Source organism: Acinonyx jubatus, chromosome B3, assembly GCF_027475565.1.
Source record: "Acinonyx jubatus isolate Ajub_Pintada_27869175 chromosome B3, VMU_Ajub_asm_v1.0, whole genome shotgun sequence".
In the NCBI taxonomy this organism is placed as follows: domain Eukaryota; kingdom Metazoa; phylum Chordata; class Mammalia; order Carnivora; family Felidae; genus Acinonyx; species Acinonyx jubatus.
In genome coordinates, this window is record NC_069386.1 from 120,246,617 (window position 1) to 120,269,644 (window position 23,028).

General features: G+C 45.5%; 1 long non-coding RNA gene across 2 annotated transcripts in view; it reads left to right on the forward strand.

Moving 5' to 3' along the window:
- Nucleotides 1-355: 355 nt before the first annotated feature.
- Nucleotides 356-23,028, forward strand: part of LOC113601402 (uncharacterized) — a 59,298-nt gene continuing 36,625 nt past the window's right edge. The window contains exons 1-3 of one of the 2 annotated variants that reach the window (XR_008299564.1): nucleotides 356-2,876; nucleotides 10,930-11,210; nucleotides 13,980-14,112. This is a non-coding gene — a long non-coding RNA (uncharacterized LOC113601402). Of the gene's footprint in view, nucleotides 2,877-8,434; nucleotides 11,211-13,979; nucleotides 14,113-23,028 lie in introns of those variants that run through there. The other variant, XR_003422653.2, reaches the window with a different exon arrangement.

The window sequence follows — 23,028 nt, forward strand, 5'->3', positions numbered from 1 at the left end:
CCCTCCAACTGTCAAAGGGTGCCTGTCCCTTCCTGTGCCCCTTCTCCCCCAGACACCATGCCGCAGGCTCATCCTAGCTCATAGCAGAGCCTTGTGCCTGTGAAGCAGGGGTGTGCAAGATCTCTCAGTGGGAAATCATGTCTGCTTTGTTTGTTTATGGTGGTTTTGAAGTTTTAGGCAATTCTCTGCCTTCCGGTTATGCCGGGCGTGTGTTTCTGTGTAGCTTGAATTTCTTGTTTTCTATTGTTTCTGGAGGAAATCTGGGGGTGGGGTGGGGTGGGCGGGACACAGATAAGGGCACACATCCTCTGGCAGAGGGGGTGAAGGGGATAGGAGGCGAAGGGGCCATTTAATATCCTGCCAGACGGAAGGTGTTTCACAAAGTTTATTTGCATGGAATTTGGGACACAGAGCTGGATTAAAATTCTGGGTCTGCCTTCTATTACTATTATTATATTACTATTATTATCATTACTATTACTAGTATTCACTCACTATCTCAAGCTCATCCTTGACAAGCATACACTCTGATGAGCATGACTTAAGGAGGCCTGATATATTTTTTAAAGTTTTTATTTAAATTCCAGTTAGTTAACATACAGTGTAATATTAGTTTCATGTGTACAATATAGTGATTCAACATGTACATACATCACCCAGTGCTCGTCACAAGTGCCCCCCTTAATCCCCATCACCTATTTCACCCATCCCTCCCACCCCTTCCGGTAACTTTGTTCTTTGTAGTCAAGAGTCTGTTTCTCGGTTTGAAGGAAGACTTATATTTCAATATTAAACATTTTCCCTTTAATTTTCTTAGGTGGTAGCAGTAATAAATTTCCAGTTTTGGTTTCAAATCCTGATTAAATTCCTAGTCTACTGCCTTGCAGACAGTGAGTAGGTGCTCAGTAAATAATGAATGATAGTCCATACTTAAAAAAATTTTTTTTAAATGTTTATTTATTTTTGAGACAGAGAGAGAGAGCGAGCCGGGGAGGGGCAGAGAGAGGAGACACAGAATCTGAAGCAGGCTCCAAGCTCTGAGCTGTCAGCACAGAGCCCGATGCAGGGCTTGAATCCATGAACCATGAAATCATGACCTGAGCCGAAGTTGGATGCTTAACCGACTGAGCCACCCAGGCACCCCAATAGTCCATATTTTTTATTATGATCTCAAACTAGTGGGACCATCTTTTAAATTTTGAATGCTCTTCTCTCTAGCATATGCATTCAGGCACACCCCATTTTTAAACCAAATTCAACAAGGCTTTGAGTAGATTTAGAATGTATATTAACTTTCTACTCTGTGTAACAAATTACTACAGAGAGAATAAAGATAGCAGACTTTTTTTCTCACACTTTCTGTGGCTCAGGAGTCCAGAAGCTTAACTGGATGCTCTGCTTAGGGTCTCACAAGGCCACATTCAAGGCTGGACAGTGTCAGCCTGGCTGTGTTCTTTTTCCAGGCCTGGGGTCCTCTTCCAAGTTCATTCAGGTTGTTGGCGGAATTCAGTTCCTTGTGATTAGAGGATTGAGGCCCTCAGCTCTCACAGGCAGTTTCCACAGGCAGTTTACAACATGTCTGTTTGCTTCTTTAAGGCAGGAAAGTGTCTAACTTCGGAAGGACTCCGTCCACTTAAGGGCTCACCTGATTAAGCCAGGCCCACCAGGATAATCTCTATTTGGGTGAGTTCTGAATCAACGATACTGCAAAAATCCTTTAACATAACAGAATTATGAAGTGACATCATATTCACAATCTCACCCACATCTAAAGGAAGGGGGTTATACAAGACGTGTAGGGTTGTATTGGGGGTGGGAGGATCTTGGGGGCCATGTTAGAATCAGTCTATGACATCACGTGATTTCCACATGCCTAGGGCAGTCCGGTAGATATTTTTACAAATACTCCAAAATACGTTTACTCCAAAATGCGTTTCTAGGTTGGAGTTGAGATACTTTGGGCCTTGTTGAGGGCAGCCCCTCATAAACACTTTGTGGTGCTTATGAGCACCATAAAGCCGATGGCATTAATAGTTTCTAAATGCCAGGTGCCGCGCAGAGGAGAGCTGGGGTGTGGACCTGTGCATTCCCACTCTGGGGCCTGTTCGCTTAACTGCCGTGTCCTAAACAGAGTTTAGATAGATATGCACTGACAAACGAATGCATGATAAATGATTTGAAATGACGATTGTGATGGCAAATTTTATGCCGGGCTTGATTCCTCTCCCTCTCTCTCTCCCGCTCTCCGCGCCCCTTCCCCCGCCCGCTCTGTGACATAAATGCTTGGTTACTCAAGGCCACAGTAACAGGAGGCTAGGTAAACAGTACACCCCCACCCCCACCCCCCTTTCTTTTCAAGACGCGAAAAAGGAACAGAGCGTTAGGGGAGGAGGCTGTCGTGGCGTCTCAGGGGCTGGCAGGCCTGTGTGGTGGCCGTGAGGTCGTGCGGACGCCTGGCCCAGTCCCTGGCCGGCGATCGCGATCGGCGGTCACGGCCACCCGGGCTGCTCGTGTCTCCGAGGGGACGCTCCGCGCTGCTCTGACCGCGAGCGGTTTGGTATCGTCCGCGCCTCTTTCTGGGGGCTAGGATGTCCCTGGCCCAGCGCGTGTCCGCAGTAGACAGTGGGACCCTCCGTAGCCCCTGCAGAAACGAGTCTGAGGCACAAAAGACGGGAGGTCAGCCAGCCGGGGCTCCGCACTGCCTCCCTGCCCTTCCCATGCCACCGTCTCCCCTCAAACCAGGGCTCGGCTTCTGACCTCCCCCAAGCCGCTAGAGACCCCATCTGGTGGGCTTTCCTGCCCGCCCCCTCGCGGTGAGTGACTGCAGCACTGTGCCTGCTCGCCAGGGGTCGCAAAGTCCCGGCTCCAGGGGTCAGGTGGGTGCCATCTCTGTGCAGCTACTCTGGGAATTTGTACACATACACATAGTGTTTGCATATGAAACCAATAGAAATAATTTTTTTTTTTTTGCTTCTGTAAAGAACTACGAGCTCTCCTATTTTTGGTAGAAACATGCAGCTCTTTTATTTATTTCTTCTGAACACACTCAAGAACTAGCCCTTTCTCTCTCAAATTCATTGCAGGTGGTTTAGATAGAGCTCACCCTCCCCACACCCCCCCCACCCCCATACACACGAGTCTGCACACAACCCAGCCCTCATCAACTGGGTCATCTCATTCCTCTGACCATATTCATTGGGTAAGACATGGTTGGATGAGCTGTGCCAGACCAGTCGGAGTGCTCCCTGAGACTTTCCTCCTCCCAATTTCTGGGGAGAGAAGCTCTTCCTTCTGAGGCTAAGCTGGACCCTGACTGCTGACAGCTATTCCTATCCCTAGAGAAATCTTGTCTGAGAAACGGAAATGCAGGCAGAGCACTAGTGATGTCAGTTGAGCTCCTGGATACCATTATGCCTGAAGCCTTTGCAGCTTCACTTTGTGAGTATATATAAAAATACCACCCCGCCTCCCTTTTTGGCTTAAGTTGGGATCAGCTGGTATTCTGTCACTTGTGACTGAAAAGTTCTTATATAGGAACCAACATTCTGGAAAGTTCTACCACGTGCCAGGCACTGGGCTTTAAATACTTACCTGTTTTACTCTTTTGTTTAAGGACCTTGCATGGTAAGCATGATTAGTCTTACATCAGTCTTACAAGCTTGGAGAGGGGCAGAAGAGTTAAGTAATTTTCTCATGACCATACAGCAGGTGGCAGAGCAGATATCCTGTGCTTTCTGCCCTGAACTCCTATGATACTTATCATCTTTGCTATTCCTTGATATTTGGGACATACTACCTGATAGCATTATTTCACTTCTCCATAAACCTATATCTGACTAAACTGTCTAAATTGTAAGATCCTTGATGGCAGGGATCATGACCTATGCTCTGTTTTCTGACCCCGGTGTTATCACCACTATACGAGCCAATAGCACCTACCGTTGGGTGAGGTACCTCATAAATCTTGAACAAACTCTTATTGAACTCATGACATGTCCACGGCCCTTCACTAAAGCCTTGTCATAATCCAAGTCATGGAAGAGGAGACATGGAATGTGCAGTTGCACTTTCTGAGCTAAACAGATTCTGCGATCACTATAACCGATTTTCCCCAGGAGTTGACCCCCATGAGTCTCTATCTGATTCATTCATTCAATATCCATCCATTCTTATTTTTAACAAACTTTTTTATGAAGACTTATATACCAATCATAAGATTCAGGATACTGAGTGAATAAGACATGACTCCTGTCCTCAAGGATCTTAATTGCAATTGCCTTTTAATTACCCCGAAGCACACTTCGATGGTTCATCACTGGGACTTAAGCATTATCCAGGAGGAAAAACAGCAGCCCCTATAGTGGACTTCATCAGCTAACTAAGCCCTACGTCAACTAACAGAGCTGCCACAATGCACAATTCCAGGGGGCACCATTTTCATAGACTAATGACATTTTCAGAAGTTGAGCAGTACACAGCCTATACAGCTGTACATGGCAGCCCTAACCAAACAAGACCCTTTAATGACGCCCCTTTCTGTTCATAGTCACATTGGTAGAGCACTTTTGCAGTTTGTAAGGAATTTTATGTGCATTATGTCAGTTGAACTCAGAAATTATATTTTGGTTCCCATAATGCAGTCTCTCTACCCTTCACCCCGTGGGATTCTCCGTTGGCTCCATGAGCTTCCTGTAGCCCCCTCTCAGCTGGTGACAGCTCAACTGAACTGGTGACAATTACCAAGCACCTAGTCGCATTGCCAGCCCCAGGCTTCCTTCCACCCTATAGCACTTACCTGGAATTAGCTGCGGTCGCAGCTCGGCAGAGGTGACTGTGCTGGTGATTACGAACGTACTTCTTGTTTGTCTTTTCAGCCCCGAAATCCTGTCAGTGAGGAGAAGCGATAATAGCATGTTATTAAGTTCTTTCTGGGTAATGTAATTCAGGAGTCAGGAGGCAGCTTGGTCATTTATGTCTTTGAAAAGCTTAGAATAATTTTCAGTGTCATTATCCCCCATTTTAAAGAGCCAGGCTCCAATAGAAAAATATATACCTGGCCACTCCTATGGGTATATATAGACACACATGTTCTCCTAGGTGTGCCCGTGTGGACATGTGTATGTGCACATGTGCATACGCACAGATTATGGACAGGTGTGTGGAGAAATCAACACAAGCTTCAGCTTATTTTTTTCTTTCTAGGTTTTAACTGTATTTTCCTCCTTTTTAGATTTATGTTTTCTACAATCCAGGCTTTCAGGAATTAAATTTTATTCTTGGCCTCTCCCCGGACATGTTGTAGAGTCTCCAACATTATTATTTTTACTAATTATAATGCCAAAAAGAAGAAGAACCCTAGTAATGAACATGCATCCAAAATGTGCAGCGCCACCCTATGGGGACTACATTTTAGCTGCCCAGGCTTCTCCATAGCTCCCTTTTCCAAGGCCCTAGTTCTTAGTAACCTTCTTAGAGCTGTCGATTCCATCAGAAAAGTCTGTCTGGCAGGCCCCAATTATTTATTGATTTTTCCCTTTGGCCTTGTAGCTGGTGTTACAGGAAAGGTGCCTCTGTCCTATGTGCTTATCTCCCTTGACTATAGACCGTGGAATTTCCAAGCCAGAAGGAACTCGAGGGATTATGTGAGCCAGCCCACTCTTCGCACAATGGGGCAGGGGACAGTCAGAGTGTTCAGTAACCAGGCCAAAGGTCCAAAGAGTTAGTAGCAAAGCCAGGCTAGGAACCCATGCTGGTCCTCTGCCCAGAGCTTGTTCTGGTAACGTGTTTCCGCCCTTCAGAAGGCCACATTGCCTCGCTCCATGTATGCTCTTCCTATATTTCGTGGTGAGCACAGAGATGGAGACTGGAGATGGGATCGTCCACAAACTTGGTACAGTCCTGATCAGCTCTCATCAAAGAAGTCATAGTAAAAACACAAAGACTAAAGCCCAGCTTCAGACCCCAGTTTTGCCAAACGACCCCGGGCAAGTCCTTAAACCTTTTGTACTCATTTAGTTGTCTGTAAAATTAGGAATAGTAACGGTATTGAACACATCGGGTTGTTGTAATTTAATACATATAGGGTGCCTGACGTGTTTTATGCGTTGGCTGTTACTCTTAACTGTCACCTGCTCTGCAGCATTTTCATCCTGTTCTCACTAAACTCTTCATCTCCAGGTTAGACACTTTGCACGGCTTGTGAGTTCATATCTCCCGTCTGTAGCTTTACCTCCTCCCTCCAAGGTAATTTCATCCACTCCCATGGCTTCCCAAAGCTACATCTCCTGGTTCTGTTTACATGAGTGTCCTTTAGGCTATATATTAGCTTTATTCATTCATTTATTCATGTAGATACTTACAGAGTGTCTGTTATGTGTCAAGCACCATTCTAGGTGCTAGGGATTTAGCAAAGAATAAAATAGCCTGAAATCCTCATTCTCACAGAGCTTACAAACCCTGTTGGGAAGTGAGAGGTTGTGGTGTTGGAGGACAGGGGCTCAAATCTTGTCATGCTGTGATGAGAAAGCAGGAAGAGGGGGTGGGAATTCCTGGAGGGAGGGCAGAAGCAACTAGGTTAAATAAGAAGGGCCTCCTCAATGAGATGGCATTTGAACCCCTAAGAGGTGAGGGAGCTGGCAGCTTGGCCTTCTAGGAGATCATTCCAGGCAGAGGGAACAGCAAGTGCAAAAGCCCTGAGGCTGGCATGTGCTTGGTGGATCTGAGGTACAAGGAGGCTTGTATAGCTGGAGTGGAGAATAGGAAAGGGAAAGCAGTAGCAGTAAGATTGGAGACTTGTTAGCCAGGAGGGCAGATCAAGAAGGGCTTGGTAGGCTATTGTAAGAGCTGGAAGGTACTTAGAGTAATATGGGAATCCAGTGGGGTGTTTTGACTAGAGTGACTGGATGTGACATATGTTTTTTTTTTTTTTTTAATCTCTATTTATTTTGGGGAGATAAAGACAGAGCACGAGCGGGGGAGGAAGAGAGAGAGAGAGAGTGAGACACAGAATCCGAAGGAGGTTCCAGGCTCTGCTGTCAGCACAGAGCCCAACGGGGGGCTGAAACTCACAAACAGTGAGATCGTGACCTGAGCCGAAGTCAGATGCTTAACCCACTGAGTCACCCAGGTGCCCCATATGTGACTTATGTTTTAGAGGAATAATTTTGGCAGGGAGGCTGTGAGTAGTTGGTAGGGGGCAAAAGTGAAAGCAGGGAGATCATTTGGAGGCCACTACAATAAGCTAGGACCCATGATAGGACTGCAAACATCCTGTTCTGGATAGACCTTTAAAGTAGACCCAGTAGGTTGCCAAGGATTGGATGAGGAGTAATGGGGGAGAGGAATCAAGGAGTCCTGGTTTTTGCCTGGTTTGTGGCCTGGGTGGCTGGTGAGAAGGTGCTGTGCTATTAACTGAGAACAGTGGGAGGCGAAGGTTCTATTTTTTTTTAATGTTTATTTATTTTTGGGGGGGGGGAAGAGCAGAGAGAGAGGGAGCCCAGAACCTGATGTGGGGCTCAAACTCACAAACCATGAGGTCATGACCTGAGTCAAAGTCAGACACTTAACCGACTGAGCCACCCAGGTGCCCCAAAGTTTCTATTTTTTTGTAAGGGAGGAGTTGAGTTTGGTTTGGACATAGTTAGTCTGAAATGACTTTTAAACATCAAGTGGTCATTTCGAGTAGGAGAGGTTGGAGCTAGAGATATAAATTTGGGACCCTCAGTGTAGAAATGTTGAAAGTCATGAGCCTGGGCAAGATCATAGATGATTGGGTATCAACCAAGAAGGCATGAGGCCTGAGAGGCCCAAGGCAACCAGATAGTACAGAGCTGGGGAGATGAGATGGAACATACAAAAAGAAGTGTGAGTTAGGAAAAGGAGGACAGTATGAGCTCTGGAGGCCAAGGACAGCAAGTGTCTCAAAGAAGAGGCATGGCCATTTTTGTTAAATGTTGCTAGTAGTATAAATTAAAGAATCAAAGGTTGACAACTGGATTTGGCAACGTGGAGGTCTTTGGTGACCTGGTGTGATTAGGGGCCCTGGGGTCCAAGCCTTGAGGTTGCAGCTGTGTGACAGCAAGCTAGTGGCACAATGCACAGAGAAAGCAATCCTCATGGCTTCTTTAAAAAAAAGTTTATTTAATATTTTTTTAATGTTTATTTTTAAGAGAGAGAGAGAGAGACAGAGCATTAGTAAGGAAGAGGCAGAAAGAGAGAGAGGAAGACACAATCTGAAGCAGGCTTCAGGCTCTGAGCTGTTAGCACAGAGCCTGACGTGGGGCTCAAACTCACAAACTGTGAGATCATGACCCGAGCTGAAGTCAGACGCTTAACCGACTGAGCCATCCAGGTGCCCCTAAAAAAATGTTTATTTATTTTTGAGAGAGAGAGAGAGCACAAGCAGGGGAGGGATAGAGAGAAAGGGAGACAGAGCCTGATGCGGGGCTTGAACTCACAAACGTTGAGATCATGACCTGAGCCAAAAATCAAGAGTCAGATGCTTAACCAACTAGCCACCCAGGTGCCCCTATCCTCATGGTTTCTAAACACACGGAAAGATGTTCATTGTCACTGAATGAATGAAATGCAAACTAAATTGCACTAAGATACCTTTTCCACCTAAGAGATTAGTCAGAAGACAAAGAGTTTAGTAATACACTGTGTTGCTTAGGCTATGAGAAAAAGTGGCAGTTTCCAACTTTGCCGATAGAATTGCAAATTAGTATAAACACTATGGAAGAGTTTATCAGTCTTCAGGGAATCAGAATGACTTGAGGTATTTCAAGCAGAAAGGGATTTAATAAAGGGACTTAGATGATGGCGTCCACTGGATGGACTAAAAGAACCAAATTTAGGATGATAGGATTATGCAATGATTTTTTTTCTCTTTTTTTGGTCACACTGCCCCAAGCTGCCATCCAGAGACTAGGAAGTCACAACTAAAGTCACAGCTGCCTTGTAGCCCTGAAGCCAGTGATAGGCTTACTATTGCAAAACTCACAGTGGCCAAAGCCTATGTGTGTTGGCTGCCATCAGAACCAGATTAAGAACAGCTTCTATCCCTTTAGTCTTTTGTGTTTCACTGTGAACACACTTCATTGGCAAAAACTGATTGTTTGGGAAACCAAACCCAACTTCCAGTTGGGAAGAAAATCTGGGAAGTGTAGTTCCTGAGTTTCTAACCCCTGTGTTCTGTATCATATCTCCCTGTGGGAGAGTATAGGAGGGCATTGAAAGGGGTGCTGAATGACAGTAGATAGCATCTCATATGATCCAGCCCTTTGGCTTCCCAGCATCCGTATGTACCCTTTTGTCCATATTTAAATTTCCAGAAGCAACAATTCAACAACATGCTTCCCTCTAAAAGAAAGCATAGTTACACAAAATAATGCAAACAAGAAGGTAGCCACTCTGTCGTCAGTCACAGTGCCCATCTCTGGCTGAATGTTTTTTTCCCCTTCTAGTTCAGTCACAATCCATCTGATATTCTAAAGACTACATTATAAGGTCAGCTGCCACTAACACCCCTTATGTAAAATAACAGGGGGAGGAAAGAGGAAGAAAATACTTAACAAAACCAGGAAGAATATATATGCATGTTTACTACATTTTGGTCATTATAACTTCCTGCCTCTGCCATCTATTCCTATTCCTTTTGCCCTCAGCCAGCATTCAGCTATTCAGGGTATTCTATCTGGTGGAATGATCCAAGCCTGCTTTCCTGAAGGATGTACTCTCTTGGTGATTCTGCCTGTATTTGGTTACTATAGTTTTCCATTAACTTTTCCTAATGGACAAGTAGGTATCCCAAGGAATCCTGTCATTCCAGACATATGCCTCTCAGGTCACCACTGAGTAGCATCAGTCTTATTTTCCCTTGACAATCAAGATCAGTCAGAACTGAATTCCACCAACAACTTCAATGAGGTTAGAAGAGGAGCCTAGGCCTCAGATGAGAATGGAGCCTGCTGACACCTTGATTTTAGCCTTGTGGTACCCTGAGCAGAGAACGTAGCAATGCCATACCTGACTTCCCACCTGCAGAACTGAGTTAATAAGTAGGTGTTGCTTTAAGTCTCTAAGTTTGTAGTAATTTGTTGCACAGCAATAGAAAACTAATACATGTTCAGAGATCAGAAAGCTACAGGAACCCAATGTTCAAAATTAGTATCATTAATAGTGGGACAACTAGACATTACCTAAGGATGTGATAAGAAGTTCAATGGAAAGTTCACAGCATCACTGTAAACTATTTTGACCAGTGGTGTAAAATCTGAATCAAACCAAGCTTTTAGATTACATGACTGTTTGCATTTGTCAAAATGCAAAGAACTGTAAAGTAAAAAGGATGATGTTTACAATATATAAATTATACCTCAATAAATCTGACCTGAAAAACCTCCAAGCCTTTTGATCTACCTCATTTTACAGGAAATACCAGGGATAACTAAACAACAGCCTAAGGAAATAGATGTATTTAGAATGTGGGACATTCTACATGACAGCAGGCCTGATCTCTTCAAAGAGTCAATGTCATGAGGGGGATTGTTCCAAATAAGACAACACTTAAGAGGCATAACGAACAAATACATTGCATGAACCTATTGGATCCTTGTTTCAAAGAAACAACTCTAAAATGTATTTTTAGGACAGTTGTAGAAATTTGAATATGAAGTGAGTTTTAGGTGGTATTAGTGAATTATTGCTACTTTAATTAGGGATGTTATTGGTCTTGTTAATTGAAGAACTGTCCCTACTCTTTGGAAATATGTATTTAAGGGTGAACTCTCATGGTCTTTTTAATTTACCATAAAATGATTCAATTATGAGGCAAAAATGACAAAATATTAATGATGGCTGAAACTGGGTGGGATAGTACATAGGTAGGTGTTCATTGTATTCTTTTCTTTCCTGCATGTGTGAGACCAGAACTGACATTACATTGAAACAAAGAGCAGGTGAAAGCTCTTCCTGGACCTACCCAGCTGCCCTATCCAGCCTGGAGATCCAAAGTGGGTGATGGATGGACTGCACAATGTGGAGCCTTATAGCCAGTGCAAAAAGTCGTGAATGCTGAAACAGATGCCCCAGCAAGTGCCAGTGGCAAAAGAACAAGCGCGTTTGCCTCCCTTCAATCTTCCAAATCATGAGTGTGCGATTGATCAGTCTGAATCCAGAACCTTGCTGGCCAGGGGCACTTTACCATGCAGGTAAGGGAGCTGAGCCTTCAGAGCCCTTCACTTGCACAGGCATTGCCCTGCAGAGCCTTAGCATGTTCACATGGTCAGGTGCTCTTGTGACCATCTTTGCAGAAGTAACATATTCTAACTGCAAATGGCTCAGCCTGCTGTCTATTTCTATTCTGCTTTTCCTTGTGTCACACTTTCCCTTGGGTTGACTGGCATTGGAATGGTCATGGGAATTTGGAGGACCCAGCCAGGAAGAAGAGGAACTGGGGTTGCATTTAGTTGGTGTTTAACTGGACATGCTTCTGTGGTTTGCAGTCATTTGCTCGTCATCCTTTTGTGGGAATGGCTTCCATGAACACCTCTGCTGGTCACTGGGCCGGCTCCCCCTGCTTTGGATACCAAGTCATATCCCAATGTGAACGAGTCCTATGCCCAGCATCAGAAATCTTTGGTAGTGGAAGAGGAAAAAAGGTTAAAATGTATGGAGCCAGAAGCTAGTCTGTGTAATATTCTCCCACTTAAAGAGATATACAAAATTGCAGGTGGAGAATTTGGTATTCACTGATGCCACATAAAATGGGAACTTTCTCCTATTGGGAACATGCTCAATAACTTAGCTTATACATTGATAAACACACCAGGTATTTTTTTTTTTGATGGGCATTGTGAATCATAGACTTTATCAGAATTCCTATATTTGTAGGGCAAAATCTGTAGTAGTACTAGAAATAGTATGTGTCACATGTTTTATGCATTTCAACTATCAACAACAATGGTAAATTTTAACAAGCTGTGCTGAAGGAAAAATTCAATTATCTTTTTATTTATTTTCCAGGAGGTATTATAAAATCTTGTCCTGTGATGAAGTGATCAAAGATCATGTAGCCAAAAAAAAAAAAAAAAAAAAAAGTGAGGAAAAAAACCTATTATAAAGATACGGTGGGTGGTTGAGAGGTTATATTGTTTTTCCCAGATGTTGTGATGTTTGTGTTATTTCAGCTTTTAAGAATTTGTATATATTATTTTTTTCTCACTCTAAATGGGTATGTGTAATTTTGTATTCTTTTACTGAAAGAAGGCCTCCATAGTTGTATAAGCTTTGAATGGAGAATGGCACAGCAGAAAGATAGAATCCTGGTCCCTCTTGACACTTGGGAGCCCATGGCAAATGGATGGCCCACTGCCAGACTCCTTTTATTCAAGGGAGAAATAAATCTCTATCTTGTTTAAGTGACCATTATTTTGGCTTTTCTGTTATGAGCAACCAAACAGAATCTGAGTTGATATGCCCTTTGTCTCAGCAGTTCTATTTCCAGGAATTTATTCTACAGATATACTGGCACATATACACAATGATGTATGGTCAAGGTCATTCATTGCAGCAGAAGATGGGACATAGTCTATATGTCCATCAATGGAGGCTGGTTAGATAAATTATGTGCATCCATACAGTGAGATAGTAAGCATTGTAAATTGGGAGGAAGCTTGTCATATCGATATGAAATTATCTCTAAACTGTACTGTGAAGAGAAAAAAATAAGTACAGAGCAGTGTGAATGTTTATTTGTGTAAAATGTAGTTGTACATACATATGTACACACACACACACACACACACACACACACACACACACGTGTATGTATTTATATATAGGCTGCCAGTTCCTGTACAGGCAACTAAGTGGCTGAGGACAGGAGTCAGAGAGAGACTTTTCTCTGTGTTCTTTTTGAATAATCATTGTGAACTTTAATCTATTTTAAAATAAGTAAAATTAAAGCTAGAAAACATTCTTTTTTAAACTATAATTTGTTGTCAAGTTGGCTAGCATAGTGTGTATAGTGTGCTCTTGGTTTTGGGGGTAGATTCCAGTGATTCACCTCTTAATACCTGTATGACAAAACATATTGTTTGTTATAAAAAAAACCTCTTTTCAGATTGAAAAAAAATCCCTGAAAGTCACCTGTAGATAGTGATGTCATATTCCTGGATTGCTCAGTACAGTCTTGCTTTATGCCTCTTATTCTGGTGTAATTATCAACATTGCCTGACTTCACTTTCAGTGGTGTCCCGGCTTGAATGATTAACTGTCTGGGCAGCTTACAAAGTGCATCACAGCCCACAACAAGTCCAGCCCACTATACTTACCACGGTGAACCCTGAGTAATGTACAGAATTGTGGAATCATTATGCTGTACACCTGAAACAAATATAGTATTATATGTCAACTATATGGCAACAATAAATATATTAAAAAAATAAAAAAGTAGTCTGGCCCACCCTATGATGAAACTGATCCCGCTTCTGTGGCTGATGACCAGATGAAGTGGCTGGCTTGAGTTTAGGGGCCTTGAGTGAAGAAAAATGTGGCTTTTTAATAGTGAACAAATGTCAGTCAAGCAGGCAATGATCACACCAAGAGAGATAAAGGCAAGTGGAATACATGGAAGGTACACTAGTTTCACATCCTACTTCATGCCAGTGCTGGGGCATTGCTTAATGGGAGGAATGGTGGGTGAAGCACTGTATTGTTTATCTGATTTTCTTTCTTTTTTTTTGCTGTATAATTGCATGCACAAATGTTACATGCATATGTCATGATTCAACTCTGTAGAACTTAACCACAGTGTGTTTGCAACCTGCTTCTATGTCATAGGCTGTGAGCTCTCTGACAGCAGAGAGCATGTGTGTTTTCTTCTTGTGTCCAGCTTATAGTCATACTCACTGAATATTGAATGAATCGATGAACTCTGTACAGACCTATGCTGACATCTGGTGCTCTCTTTTCCGTAGATTCTGGTTGTCAGATTTTGAAGACTATTATCTTTATGAAGACAGGAACTAGATTTACTTGAATCAACATTGGAACCTCACTACAGAACACTGATATAAGTGCTAATTAATATCAGTATATGCCTAGTATATAGTAAGTACTAAAAAATATTAGTTTGATGAATGAATGAATGAATGAATGATCCAGTTTTTGCAGCAGTCACCTGAGGACCAGCTTTTATACAGATCACTCCCATCACTGGTGTTATGGAATGAATGTTTGTGTTCCGCCCTGCCTCCCCAATCCCTATGTTGAAGCCCTAACCCCCAAACTGACGTTATTTGGAGCTGGCATCTTTGGGAGATAATTGGAGTTAGATGAGGTCATGAGGGTAAGGCCCTCATGATGGAATTGGTGGCCTTATCCACCAGAGAGACATCTCTCTCTTTCTCTCCACTTGCACACACCAAGGAAAAGCCACGTGAGGACATAGCAAGTAGGTGGTTATCTGTAAGCCAGAAAGAGTCCTCACCAGGAACCCCATCTGCTGCACCTTGATCTTGAACTTCCCAAGCCTCTAGAACCCTGAGAAATAAAAGTCTATGGCTTAAGATGTTCAGTCTGTGGCATTTTGTATGGCAGCTGAGCAGACTGGAGCAGGTAGACACCCCTGGCCCTGGGAGGGCTCTGGCCTTGGACCAGACAGTTCTCTCACATTGGTGGAAGAAGAGTTCATGGGGGATGCAGTGTTTGGATACCTTCTTGAATGAACACAGGGAGCATCTTACAAGCTGTCACACCTTCCTATTGTCTCAGCAAAGTGCCCTTTTGAGCCTGCAGTTTCTTTCGAGCTTCTTTTCCTAGCTGTTGTGTTCATGATGGATGATATTCCCGTGTCAGGGAGTATATTCCCTGGGGATACTCAGGTTTTGATATAGTCTAAAAAAACCTGGAAGAAAGTAAAGTGCTGTAACAATTCCTAAATGCCACATTACTAATAATATAGCGGTCCTGATTATTCACTTGGATTGTGCCATATTCAGAATGGGTTGTGAGTCATGCACTTACCAGTGAACCAACTGCCATGCCATCCTCTCTCTTCCATCAAGAATACATACATATCACGTTCAAGTCACTGTGGTGTGGTTTTAAGAAAGGTCCTGAATTTATTCCAGTTTTCCAAAACCTACCTAATCCACAAATTTTAGTATTTTCACTGCCAGTAGTGAAAATCACCTTACAACTGATGGGGACATTCTAAGATAGGGAATCAACTCTTCCTTTTAGTATTGCCTCCTTCTGCATCCACTTTAAAACTGCATGCTCTTGAAGGATAACGCGCCCCTAACTCCCTAGTCACTTCTCTATATAGTGCTGGAGTGGTGTCAGTTGTGTGTGGCTGGGGAGGTAAGGGATTTGGGGTAAGGCTGCTGGAAAGGGGATGGATGGTACAGAGAAGGGGGCTGAGGGCTCTCAAGTCTCACATTTTGCTCTGGGCCCCAGAACAAAGCTCAGAGGTCAGCATAGGGCCATATGTGATAGTCACCACTTCTCCTTACCTGTGTATCATCAGGCCTCACCATCCTTTGATAATCTATTGGCTCTGGGACACCCATCTTCTAAAGAGATGTTGGTGCCTGGCACACACTTGGCCTCTCTTTTGGTGTCTAGGTCCTGGCTGATCTCTGGCAAAGGGTGAGTGGTTTGGTGATGGGAGGAAACTGAGAGCTTGGGGTTGGATGGACCTGGGCTTGAGTTCCAGTTCTGTCACTTACTAGTTGTGTGGTCTTGGGCAAGTCACTTGACTTCACTGAGCCTCAGTTTCTTTATAAGTAAATGGGGTTTATAATAAAACTTTCCACCTCATACAATTGTTATATTAAAACTGATATAATGCTTAACATGGGTCTTGGCACATAATAAGCCTTTGATAAATGTGAGCTATCATTTTTTCTGTATGTTTGCTTATTCTTCTGATATGTTGAAGATCAGGTATAAAAAGATTTTAGGTGGGATGTTACCCAGTTGTCACTGACCATTTGCTGTTCAGCTTGGGATGAGGTTTGATGCTAGGACAGACCCCAAAATGGGTGGGCAGAGCCTAGTAAGTGTCCATTAGGGGAGGCTTGCCTTTACTGAGTCATTTCCAGATGCACAGAGCACCTGGGAGCACTGAGCTTCTTTGAGGAGTCCTGAACATGCAGGAGTAAAGCAAAAGTTCAATCCTGGGAAGGGTTGTTGGAGTCTAAAGCACAAATTCTAGAAAGGTGGAGTCTGGGTGGTCTCCCCAGAGCAGTCCTTTGGAGGGAGAAAGGAAATGTGGCAGTACCAGGCTACAAGGACAGGGGTATAGGCATCCTACACATCACTGATTGCTGATATAGAGCCTGAAAGCCATCTCTCCTGGACAATGAGCTGCTCAAGTTGAGGACAGTGCTGTGGGAATCTGAGCCTACAGCCTGGAATGGACCAGCCTGAGTCTCTGATTTTAACAAACAATGGGCAGTGAGTTCAGCATTTGGAGGCTTGTCACTAATCATAGGACCTTCACTAGAAAGCGCCTCTCTGGGTTTTGGTTTCCTCACCTGTGTGTTAAGAGGATAGATGTTTCCTGAGATACCTTCCATTTCTGCCTTTCTGTGGCTGGGAGATGGTAAAGGAGAAATAAATAGTTTGGTTTTGGTGGACTGCCTTTTTTGCATCTCATTGTGTGTGCCCCCTGCCATTCTCTCCTGACCTCGGGGACATTCTTGCTGCTATCTGATGGACTAGGACTCCAAAATTTACTGTCATCTCAGTCACCAGTACTGGTTACTGTGAAAAATATCTCATCTGCCTTTCTCTGCCCATGCACAAGGATGAGTTTTGCATTTCTCCTCTTACCTTTCCTTCATGACAATGGTGCCATTAGGTCATTCATTCATTCATTCATTCACTCACTCATTCATTTATTGGTTCATTCACTAGGTACCAAGCACAGTGCCAAAGGCACAGGAGAGAGCAATGGGCATTGTCTTGTGCTTGTGGAGTGGGCATGATGTTGGAAGAGACAAATCTGGTGACAGGTGTAATGAGAAAGGAGAGGCTCTGTGTGGAGTGGCGAGCACTTTATTTGGGGAGCACAAGTGAGGGAATGGGGTAACTGAGAAGAAAAGGGAAAAGCTAGTAAATAGAGGGGGGGGTGTTGATGAATGGGGCACCACTGTGGGCCTGGGAAGAGAGGCTGAATTTTGTGGGGGCCTCAGAGGAGTCTTGTGGGTATTGTCTTCCCAAGGGGGGGGTTACTTATCAATGAGTCTTGTTCTCATTGGTTGAGGAGGGTCCCTTGGGCGTTAAATCCCTAACACTGCCTGCTGCCCAGCTCAAGGGCTGAGCAAGCTATTGTGCTATGGAAGGAAGCCCTGGGGTGGGGGGGAGGGCTGCAAGCCCACCCCCACCTCCCAGCTGCAGATGAGCCCGGAGGAGGCTGAGAGGGTCTGGGGTGAGTACCAACTGTGTCTGCTGCAAAGACAAAACGGGGGTTCCAAACGACAGAGGGTGCTGGCTTTGATTACGGTGGTGGCATTGCATGCGGAGGGAAGTAGGTAAATCTGAGGTCCTCTTTGGAGGTGGAAAATGATTAACAGTAAAGGGTCAAAGCTTTTTCTTTCTCCCTGTCTCTCCTCTTTCTTTCCACAAATGCTTATTGTTGTGGTTTGGCTTCCTGGCAAGTGACTCTGAGGCTAAGATTGTGGAGTGGGCTGTTTAAGGAGTGTCCCTCGACCAACACCTGTGGAAAGGAGGGCAGAGATGCAGGAATGGGGCACAGGGAGGACCACCGATGCCCTCGGCCAACCCCACGTACCCCTTGGAGTTATACCTGCCCTCCGCTGCTATCCTGGGTGGGGCCCAGAAGCTGCACCTCCATCAGCCCATGGGCCCCCCTGGGAAGGGCCTGTGTGATTCTGGGCCAAGCAGCTCTCTTCAGCTGAGGCGATTTCTATCACGGTGTCCACCAAGGTTATTAAGAGTCTCGCGGGTCGGGTACTGCTGCAGGTGCTGGGACCATAGCAGTGAATGAGAACGGCCATAACAAGGGAGAGGCAGTAACAAACAAATATATATAACGTCAGACAGTGAGAAGCGCAAAGCAGAAAACAAACAGGGTTAGCTGAGTGATGGCTAGACCAGGAGGGGGAAGGTGGGGGTGGAGGTGAGGCAAACTTGGGAGAGGCCTGACAGTTTAGAGGCAGGACAGCCCCTCCCTGGAGCAGCCAGCTCCCATCTCTCTGCCTCTGTGTATGGGGTAGGGGCACCACCCCCTCCCATGGGAAATTTGCCCTGGGACCCTCTGCTTCCTTGTTTGCCGGCAACCTGGGGTTTTAGGAGTTGGGGGATGGGGTTCACACAGCGTCTCAATGGTGCTGCTGCCTTCCACCTGGAACAGCTGGCACAGCCTCGGGCCTGATCATTATTAACCCAGGGAGGGGGGTGGATTGGTAGAATGCACGCCTGGGCCCCAGCCAGGGCCGAGATTGTGTGTGTGTGTGTGTGTGTGTGTGTGTGTGTGTGTGTGTCCTCATGCGTGTCCTTGGCCCACCTCACCTGGGCAGGTGCCTGCAGGGAGCCAATCGCCTGCCCCCTATTGGAGGCCAGGGATGGGGAAGGACCCCCAGCCTGCTGCCCTCCCCCGACCCAGGCCCTTGGGTTTGCAGAGGAAGGTCGAGCAGCGCAGCCAGCCGCTGGGGGAGGCCAGGAGCCGGTGTCTGCGCGGTCACGGATCATTAGGGCCGCACAGGCTGGCGCAGTCTCGGCCTGGGCGAGGGCGGCCAGTCTGCCAGCGGAGGGGCGGCGGGCGGCGAGTCCTCCTCGCACACAGCCGACCCTGGGGCGGTGTGGCAGCTCCCGGCAGGGGAGGGCGCTGTCCAGGGGGTGCGCAGCTGGGGCTCGGAGGGCGTCAAGGGCCCGAGAGTGCAGCCCAGTCCGGGTCTTGGTCCTGCTGCGGGTTTCCCATAGGAAGCCACCGCCACTGCCCCCTCCCCCACACCCCCAAATGGCAACCAGCCCCTCTGTTTCAGATGCCTCGGGTCAGTTCCCTGGTGACCGCAGAAATGAAGCCGTGGGTGACGACTTTTGGAAGACCCAGCACTTGCTCACATTAGCTAATAAAAACAGTACTGACTTGTAAAATAAATGTAGGGAAGACAAAGTTTTTAACTGTTGGTGCAGGTGTGTGCGGTGGTGGGTTGGCTGTTTTGCTGTCGTCCCCCGCAGCCCCGGTGTGAGGGCTTCCTACTCCTCTTTTCCCTTCTCTGGCTTCCTTGGGGCTGGGCTGGCAGAGGCCAGGGACTTTTTAGCGTTGCAGCACTTACCAAATAAAAGTACCAGTTAAATTTGAATTTCAGATAAAGGAACTTTGTGTGTGTGTGTGTGTGTGTGTGTGTGTGTGTGTGTGTGTAAGTATGTCTCATTCATTATTTGAAACATGCTTATACTAAAAGTATTCATTATCTGAAGTTTGACAAATTTGTAAAGTGTAAGTATGTCCCAAATAATACATGGGATATACTTATAGTAAAAATATGGTCATTTATCTGAAAGTTATCTGAAATTCAAACTTAATTGGAATCCTGGATTTTATCAGGCAACCCTACTCTGAGAGCCACATCTCCTGCATCCCACCATGTCCAGGAAACAAGGAAGGATGTAGAGCCCTCATCGCACCGTACCTCACCTCACTCCCAATATTGTGAGAGCTTCCCAAGCTGCTTCTGAGGTCAGGCTCTGGCTCAGAAGTGGGTTGTGGGTGTTGAATTAGGAACCAGAAGGCCTGGGCTCTGAGTCCCTGCCCTTCCAACACGGAGTTAGGCACGGTTAGCATCCCTGAGACCTGCTTCCTCAGCTTTAAGAGGGTGTAATAGCAGATGATCATGTGGCTGGAAGGTCATCCATTCTAGCACATTCACTCTGTGCATTTTAAGGAGAGAGGGCAGGGGTCTCAAACTCTGAAGACGATGGGTGCTGTCTGGGTAGGTGGAGGGTAAGTGAAGTAAGAGCGGTTCCTCAAAGAGCATAATCCAGGGAGGGAGGGAGGGAGGGAGGGAGGGAGGGGGAAGCTGTGGTCTGGTTCCAGCTGGTAATTGTCACATGGTAAAGTGAGGTCAGATCCTACAATTTTTCTAAACAGCCTAGATATCGGGACTTTTACACAAAAAATGTGATTTGAAAATGTTGGCAACCAATTAATATTTTTGGTTAAACATTTTAAACACTGTGTAGTCCTAACAAATGAAACCTAACAGTTGTGCCAGATACTACTCTGAGAGCTTCCTGTATATTAATTTGTCCAGCCACCCTAGGAGATAGATATTATTACGATCCCCATCTTACAAATGAACACATGGAGGCACAGAGAGACTAAGAGCTGATGCCATATTTGGTCTGAAGGCAGCCAGTTGGTTGTCTTTGAAAAGCAGTCCTTTCTGAGCCTGCGGGCACTAGTTATACTGAGCCATGCTGAGGGTAGCACAGTGGCTAAAAGCCCAAGCTTAGGAGTGAGAGAGACGTGGGTTCAAGGCCCAGCCCTTCCTTCTCTCACCGGCTGTGCCATGCTGTGCCGGGAAATGTCTAATAGTGGGCTCTCCAAGGTGTTTGCCCATTTCCATGGTGTAAATACTCCCACCACTTTTGATCTGAAGCTACCAGGGTGCTGGCTGTTCCGTTAGCGAGAGAGGCACACAACTCGCTCTGCTATGCTACTGCTGCTGTGACCTTAGACAAGCTGATTCATATTTGCGGCTTCCTTGCCTGTGGCACTGAAATCTGAATGCCCACCTTTCAGCGTGAGAAGTGAAGAAATGATGTGAGTGATGTGCTTTGGCCTCATGCTTGCACACCTAGTACGTGTTTAGCAAAGATTCAATGAATCTTTTTCTTTAGGCTCTTGACTTACAAAAATCCTCCTTCTTCTTGCCCAGGCACCTTCTACGCCTTCCATGATGCCCTCCTGCCTTAAATTGCCCGGGTTAGGTGGGGAGGTTTCTGACTCAGGAGATGGGGGCCCAGGGCATGGGTGCCCCCTTGTGGCAAAGAGCAGCAGCAACTTCTAGGGGGCAGAAGGCTGGCCTGGTTGCAGATGCTAAGACAGGTGTGAGGCCTTAGGAAATCTTGTACCTTCTCTGGCCCTAAATTTCTCTGCCTGTAGAATCGCAGTGGTAGTGCTTTTACTGTTCCTGCAGCTGAGGGGCAGATATGTGCCCCCTGAAAGGAAAATGCTTTGAAAGTTAATTCATCACATCTTTTAGCACCAACCCCTCCCGCCTCTGTGTGCTTTCCAATTTTGTCACCTGTAGAATGGGAATAATAACTGTTGCGATCTCATAGAGTCTTTGTGAGGATTAAATGAGTTAATTAATGTAAATTAAATTAGAATGGATCTGCCACATATTAAACATTATGTATATTAGCTATTCTTAGGAATAAAATATAACATTGTAAATGATATTGAGGGGTGATAAACTGTCAGTTTCCCTTTCAGGAGCCTGAGGGGTTGTTTTGAATAGATTCTGCTGGTGTTTCCTCCTTGCTGGATGCTCAGAACCCAAAGCCACTGGGCACCTGAATTTACTTCTTCCTACTGTGCACGCAGAACCCTGTGGGCAAGCGCACACATCTCATACATGCTGGTTCCTGAGAAGTTGTAGACATAGCAGTGGGCTGGAAACCTGTCTGTGCCTGTGGATGCAGAGATATCTCCATCCTACCTTTCCCTTTTAGCCAAAAATATTTTTTTAAGTTTATTTATTTATTTATTAAAGAAAGTACACACACATGTGAGGTGGTGAGGGGCAGAGAGAGGAGAGGGAGGGAATCCCAAGCAGGCTTCACACGGTCAGTGCATAGCCCAACATGGGGCTCGAACTCATGAACCATGAGATCATGACCTGAGTCAAAATCGAGAGTTGGATGCTTAACTGACTGAACCACATGGGTGCCCTTAGTGAAAAGTAGTTTTTAAGCCCCAAGGAGGTCCAACGCCTAGACTGCACTGGTTCTGATCTCAGGGGGGACAATATAAATATCATAAAGTCAGGACTGGAGTCAGAAAACCAGACTTTGCCTGAGTGCTCTTGGACAAGTTATTCAGCCACCCTGAGCCTCAGTGTTCTCATCTGTGAAATGGAGGGATTGATCTCTGAATATTCTTTCCATTTCTAGAACACTGTGTGTTCCTTGGTCGTCTTCTTCTCTTGGCTGTGGAGGTTGGTAGGGGTGGAGGAAGTGGGAGATGTCAGCACTCCTTTTTTGGCTCTTGCTCACCCTGGATGCTAGCATCTGACCAGAGTGAATCTGTAAGGGAGAAATTGTTGAGTAATAGGGAGGATCTTAGCCCATTTGTGAGGAGCAGTGTAATGGTGGGTGAGAGCTCATGGCAAGAGAAGGGGGGGTGGTAGTGGAAGCTGAAGAAACTTCTGGTGCATAACTATGGTGCTCATGCGGGTCATTGGTTCCTTTGTGGTTTGCTCTGCCTCCCTTCCTTTAAGAAACTGTCACTCCCCAATACCTGTGTTTCAGGTGACCAGTCCCTGACCTGCAGTGGGCTTATGACCCAAGCTGGGGAAAGCAAATCCTTTTCAAGGACCAATATGGATGGTGAGGGAGAGAGGGGCAGACTCCTTTCTCTGGCGTCGCTGCCTGTGTGACTGCCTGGACCATCTTTGTTGCCACATGGAGAGAGCCTGCCTGAAAATGGAGCAAACTCAAGGGAAGGCAGAATAGCAGCAGAAGGTCCTAGGGACATAATTTGAGCTCCTAGATGCAGCCATGCCAAAAGCCAGTCCCACCCTTGGATTTCCCATTTATTTGTACTTATAAATTCCTCCTTTTTATTATTCCAATTTGAGTGGGGTTTCTATTGATGACAGTTGACAGAGTCCTGGAAAATGTAATGTCCAATAAATGTTATAGCACTTCAGGATGATACGTTAGATCCTTTCTACTCAAAATGGTCCATGCACCAGCAGCACGGGCATCCCCTGGAGGCTGAAATGCAGAATCTCAGGCCCATTTCAGATCTAGTGAATCAAGATC